This window comes from Hippocampus comes, unplaced genomic scaffold (genome assembly GCF_001891065.2).
Source record: "Hippocampus comes isolate QL1 unplaced genomic scaffold, H_comes_QL1_v1.1 scaffold335, whole genome shotgun sequence".
Classification (NCBI taxonomy): Eukaryota; Metazoa; Chordata; class Actinopteri; order Syngnathiformes; family Syngnathidae; genus Hippocampus; species Hippocampus comes.
Window position 1 is genome coordinate 201,719 of NW_017805823.1, and position 6,700 is coordinate 208,418.

A 6,700-nucleotide genomic window follows, 5' to 3' on the forward strand; every position below is an offset into this window, starting at 1 on the left:
TATATATATATACATACAATATATATGGTATATATAAATCTACGACAAGATGACAGGTATGAAACATGCTCCTCGTGATAAAATTAAATCAGCCAGGATTTAAATCTTTCACTGTCAGATGATAAATGGTGATGATAATCCTCAAACGGGTGAACCCAGCATCCATTTGCGCATGTCATTGAGCGTCAGGCTGCTTTAAACACATTCCCCATGGTTTTCGTGTATCATAGCTAGTGAAACAACCTTTTTAACATACTAGTTTAAAGCTAATCTCTTCAGACAAACATTATCGTCATATGTGTGGTATTTGGGAACTAATAGTATATGCCCCCGACGATATAGTGTACCCACCAACACTCAGGTACATAATGCACTGCCTGAAGATCGGTGGTAGTAAGTCTGAAAGCAAAGACTTTCACTTTGTCTCTCAGCAAAAATCTTTGAAAATGTATTCATTTGTGGGTGTGTATGCATTTGTTGTCTGTCTTGTACTGCATTTGCATGCTACATAAACCATTTCATTATTTCTCTGAAAGGAAAACGTCCTGCATCGACTTGTAAGGGAGGCATCTTTGTAGCAAAACTGTATGCCATGTTAGCATTTTGTCATGATTGATGTCTCTCATGTTTCTCGCATGGGCTATGGATGGCATTTTGCACATTTTGCTTCCCAAACATTTAAGGAGTCACGTCTTTTGAAAGTTGGAAAAATAGTTGGTCATTTGCTTTTTTGTGAAATTCTCTGCCCTTGTGTCATACTTTCTTCTGTACATAATTCATGGACGGTGTTTTTTGTTTGTTTCTGGAATTGTTTATTGACTAATACCCCTTTTACACCCAGAAAAACTTGATTCTCATTCGGCACCAGGGCCAAATGCTGTGCTTAGTTGGTGCTTTACAAGTTCTTACGAAGAACGTGTTTGGTTTTCCACCGGCAAAGCGCCAAGTAGCGGCACATCCGCGATTGCTCTTCTGGTGGGACAATTGTGCCGGAGTTCACCGCTCAACAGTTTTGTACAAAACCTCCGTGTGTCCAGGGAGTCATTTCCTCTATATCTGCGATCGTCATGATAACCTTGCCCACTGTCCCTTTTTGGACCATTGACCCCTATGAGAAAAACTCTTGTGATGGCTGAGGCACTATGAAGACAGTAGGTTGATCACTCTCTTTTTATTGATGCAGCAGTTGTTTTGACTGACTGTGCTGTTATTGTGAATATCAGTGGTTACACTATTTTCATTCATGTCAGCATGACATGGCTTTCATCAGCACCTTATACTCCTTGTTCAGAACAAAAATCAAACACCGCTCTGAAGTCAACAGCCGTTGAGGGAAAGATGGATTTCTTTTTTTCCATCCAGTGTCTTTTTCTTGTCTATTAAATTAGCCCATTAGCTGTGACTTGTTAGCAGATCACTCTCCTCAAACACCTCTCACAAGTAAACAAGTTAATCGTGCAATGAATTGGGTTGGCGGGTTTGCTCCGGTGGTGGAGTCGTTGCATCTCAACTGTGAGACTGTAGGTTAGTTCCTCCACATCCTGATTTCCTTGAGCTACATACTGAGTGCCTCTAGTTGAACCAAAGACTGCATCATCAGTGTGTGAATGAACCATTTACAGTATGTTCATTTCACTGCACCATACGCCATCATCATTGTGGCAATTGGTGCCATTGGTCAAGCCTCTTTTGGTATTTTGAATTCAAAAAGGCTCTTTATACAGTAAGTTCATTTACCATTTAGTCTTGCTGTGTTGTCAGTCATCTTGCAGGCTAATTCAGCCAGTTGCTTGAGGCTATGTGTATTCTTCGGGACTTCATTTGCCAGAATTCTCACCATGTACTTGCAGAGGCCAGTTATACCCTGAACAGATTACCAGTCAGTCACAAGGCTGGTATTTAGATACAGACAACCATTCACATGTCAATTCACCTGCAAGCGATTCAGTGTCTCCAAATCTTGCGTGTTTTTGGTTAGTTTGCGGAGCCTGGCTGAGCCGCAGCACAATGAATAAATTTAGTTTTCCCTTAAATTGCCCCGTCTGACATTTTTTATTATTATTATAATTTTTTATATATTTTTTTTTTTACAATTTTTCTGGATTTTAGTGATTCGGGCTGGTGGTATTGGTTAGTAAACCGTAACAAATTCTTTTACACGTTTGAGTTTAAGTGGCCCCGTTTTTCCAGATGAAATGTGAGAGCAATAGTTTGTTACAGGCATCTCAAAATAATAACAAATGATATATCTAGTTTATCAGTCTGAACATCGGCTCATCTTATCTGGTATTGTGCATACAATGCTTTACATTATGGGAAACACATGCTCGCCAATGGCAGAACTGTTATCTGCCTGTGTGCCCTCTCTCTGGTGTCAGACTTGGAGGAGGAGGAGGATGAGGCGGACACTGTTTGAAGAAAGATGAAGGCAGATAGAAGCAAACAGTCTGTGACTTGGATCGAATTGTTGGCGGAATTGAAAAGAAGAGAGGGGAAAGTAACATTGTTTCTAGGCCTTTATCTGCTCACTAAAGTGTGACCTCCATCTTTTTCAAGGTTGGTTTGTTGATGTGCAACTTTCTTTTTCATTGCTGAGGACGTTCTCATTATTTATTGGTAAATTCTATCTTCAGATTTTTAATTAAATGTTCAGTTTAAATTGACGCATCATTCATCCAGCCATTTTCTAATCCGCTTATCCTCAAGGCTGCCGCAGGCGTGCTGGAGCCTATTCCAGCTGTCTTCAGGCAGTAGTCAGGGTACACCCAGAACTGGTTGCCAGCCAGTCGCAGGGCACACACAGACGAACAACCATCCGCGCTCACAATTACAGCTAGGCACAATTTAGAGTTTTCTGTTAACCGGCCACACATGTTTATGGAGTGTGTAAGGAAACCAAAGTACCCGGAGAAAACCCACGCAGGCACAGAGAGAACATGCAAACTCCACACAGCAAGGCCGTCGCCGGAATTGAACCCTTCACCTCTGCACTGTGAGGCAGATGTGCTAACCAGTTGTGCACCGTACCGCCCCTGACGCATCATATTAATCTGAATTTGTCTTATCGCAAAGTCAAGTCGAACATTTTCTTTGCAATTATATGTTTCAGGTGTCCTTATTCGTTTACACAGATGAATATTTCCTTTGAGGAATAAGCATGAAGGAGATTAATCCACCCTTCTCAGCCTTCCAATGAGGCTGACATTTATTTTGGCTCCGCCCCCGAGTGTCAACTGAGATTCATGTCAAAGTGCCCATGGGCTTGACTTGTGAAACCAGGTGAGCCATGACGCTCGCAAGGGGAGCCCGTGGGGACTGTGACATCAGTATCAGTTACCAGTAGGTGGCAGTCATGAGTAAAATGTCAGCCTCCTTAAATGGCCAAAAACAAATTTAAGTTCCTTGTTAGACTAATCTGCACGTGTATTTCCTCGATATTCCTATTAATTCTCATTGTAAAAACTCACAGTTCTGTGATGTCAGACCAAATTTCATTTGCAGGTGATCCTTTTAAGCTTGTCAAGATGCCAGTTCACATCGTTAGTCAACATTTTTGTGTTTTAGCCTTGGTGGCAGTCTGTTCTTGATCGAAAATACATAGGTCACCTCCACAGCCCTTAGCGCAGTTTGAGTCTGACCTTGTTGTAAATAAACAATGGTTCATAGGCGTAACACTTAGGCTATTTGCAGAGCATCACAAACAAACATTTACTAGTGTCACGAGTAAGGAGGAAGTAGAAGCTGCCCTCGACCGTTCGTGTCGCAGGGTCACATCTGTAAGATGAAAGGAGAGGTTGCGGTCGGCTGCCTCCATACAGGGATGGAAAGGTCAGGAAGTGGCCCCAGCACAAACACCAGGCTCATTGTTCAAGTTCAAGGTAATGATGAGTGGTGGTTACATTCATGGAGGGAAGGGTGTGCTGTGCATCTTTGAATGCCGCATAAAGCCTGCTGTTGTGCTTGCATGTTGGCCCAGGTGTGTTCGCCCGCTCAAGTACATGAACGAACAAAGTCACAGCCAATGTCAGAACGCCCCAGCCCCCCCTCACCCTGCCCTCTCCTCTGTTATGTCTGCTCAGTCGTCAGCTCCTCATTAGCTCCTCACAGGGGATTTCCTGTTCGCCCCCCTCTCTTCCTTGTTCCTGTTCAACGTTGAAAACTATATTTGCACTTTTTCCACAACAAAATATTGCAGATTAAACCGTTGGTTGTGCTGAATTTAAAAACAGACGGTCAAAAAGTTACTGCATTGAGAGTTTCTAAAGGGTTTATAGAGCATAGCAAAACCGTTGGGAAGTTGGGGCTAATTGATTACTTTGCACTCCCAAAGAGGACTGGCGCACACATATACACAGAGGCACATAATTCAAAGTCTGACTCACCCCCTTAACAGAAAATCAATCGCAATACTGGACTGATTAATCAGTCCCTCTGTAGCCCCAACTACCCCCCACCCCCTCTACTCACCACCTTCCACTCTCTCCCCTCAACCTCGCTCGCCCCCTCTCAGCTCAGTATTGATTTGATCTGAATGCATTTGCTTGCCGTTTATCCGTTATCCCGTCCCCTCCCCCCATCGCGGTCACAAACTCCCACTGCATCGAGCGGTCACAAAGAACCTCTCACCAAAAGGAGTGTACTACACGCACGGCATCATACACTCACGCATTTATGTCACTGCATCATCTCAGTCATTCTATAGGTGCCCATTTGTATGCATCACTCAGTGGGATTTGACTTCATTATTCTGGGGTGCAGATTTGAAGGGGGCTTTTTAGGGTGCAGGTGCATTAAGTGTGTGTGTGCGTTTCTGTATTTTACACACACACACACACACACACACACACACACACACACACACACACACACACACACTAGTCTCACAAGGCAGCATTCTTAAAAGGCTTAACTGACAGCTCATTTGAGCCCCCCTGCTTTTCCCCTACCATTCTGGTTGGTGGCACACAGGTTGCCATGACACCAGACTGTTTTGTCTGCCCTTTGACCTCTGTAAGGGGTGCTGTGGTCAATCAGGCATTACATGTGAGGAGCAAATAGTAGGGAGGAGAGGGAGGCGGGGGCGCATTTCCTCTGTAAAATTGAGGTCCAAAAGGTTCCTCTATACATCCGCTTTGTAGCTGGCAGAAGGTGGGGAGCCTCAGAGAAACTGGCGGCCGAACAAAGACACATGTGCACAGACATGGCTCGCGATGCCTAAATGAACTAGGCTGCTGCAGCTCCCAGCCGGTAGGGAGTTATTATGCTCATTGTGAAGCCGGACAGCTAAAGCTCTTTGGCTGCTTCTTTTGAAGTTCTGTTTGTCGGACCCGAGCGGGAGGCTTAGCACTTTTCCCTCAATTTAGATGCTTTGCAGATATCATAAATTCAATACCGCACAATGTTTATGCCGCAGCAAATTGTGTGTCTGCTTTGCTGTCAAGCGGTAATTGTATGACATTAAAGTCGAATGATTTACCATCAGTACAGAGTCATGTTGTCGGAGCATCCGTTTACACAAATGCCAACAGTCAAGACACAAATGAGCAATCGTCACCAAAATGTCATATTGAATCTTCATTGACGTTTCATAACATTGCTATATTTTCAGACAGAATTATCCAAAAACAAAAACTCCTACACGGTATCCTAAGTAACAAATGGATAACCGTTTGGCTAAGGTTGGCTTTAATTTGATTAAATGTCTCCATGGTCTCAAGAGATGAAACCACGACCTTGTGAACTTCATTTATTATGTGTAGATTAGTTGTTGTTCACACGTTAATGCGCTTTAAAGATGCTGCAATGCTCCAAAGACGATAATGTGTCTTCCACAGCACTTTGAGATGATGTTATCGGAGTAGCCCACGAACGTCATTGTCTTGTCCACTTGCTGCAGATCTTGACCCCATGACCTTTTGGTTCAACAATGATTTAAGTCCTGAGGCTCGTCTTGTGTTTGTGTGTTTCAGCTGCATCTTTTCTCTTCTGGCTGAGTTGCACCTGCTCCATGTAAACCAGGAAGGCATCAGAAGGTAATGGTATTTTAATGTTATTCATGTGACCTGTCCGTATTTCTTCTTCTATTCACGTCCATCTCCCCCATCCAAAAGCAAATTCACCGACCTGAACACGCATTGACTTTTGAACGGAAATATTTCACGAGCGCAATAAGACTCAGGTCTACGTTAGTTCATGTACATTCATGCAGAAAGGCCTGCACAACATACGCAGCTCGGCGTTAACACCAACATCCTCCAAGTGAATCGTTTTCTTCAGTTAGTGAGCGCGAGCACACAGAAACTACTTTTCAGAGTGGCTGAATATATAGGCCAAGTAAAAATACATTACCTTCTGGTGAGGATCAGGATAAAGTTGCAAAGCCAGGACTTACGGTGTTTAGTTTTTATAGGACGTACGGTGTTTAGTTGTTATCATTTTCCTTGAAAATGACAGATAATGACTCTTACAGTCCAAACATAAATTTGTAACACGGGACTCAAATTAAAATACGCGGTTGTTTTGATTTCATATTTAATTTAGACTCAAGATGAAGATGGGCGGAGCTACATTTGATTGGTGCAGCTCCAATCAAGCAATTGTGTTCGTTCGCAGTGGACTGTGGAGGGAAGTGCAGGGATGGAAAACAAAAATGCAAACATTTTCCGATCCACTTTATCCTCACAAAGGTCGTGGGGGGGGG

The 6,700-nt window shown here is 43.3% G+C and overlaps 1 protein-coding gene across 21 annotated transcripts in view; it reads left to right on the top strand.

Moving 5' to 3' along the window:
• Nucleotides 1-6,700, top strand: part of spaca6 (sperm acrosome associated 6) — a 41,427-nt gene that overhangs the window by 14,773 nt on the left and 19,954 nt on the right. For 16 of the 21 annotated variants that reach the window (XM_019886270.1, XM_019886275.1, XM_019886269.1 and 13 more), the window contains one exon: nt 5,970-6,032. The gene's annotated coding sequence lies outside the window, so the exon portion shown is untranslated. Of the gene's footprint in view, nt 1-2,378; nt 2,557-5,969; nt 6,033-6,700 lie in introns of all 21 variants that reach the window. The other 5 variants (XM_019886273.1, XM_019886272.1, XM_019886285.1 and 2 more) reach the window with 1 other exon arrangement.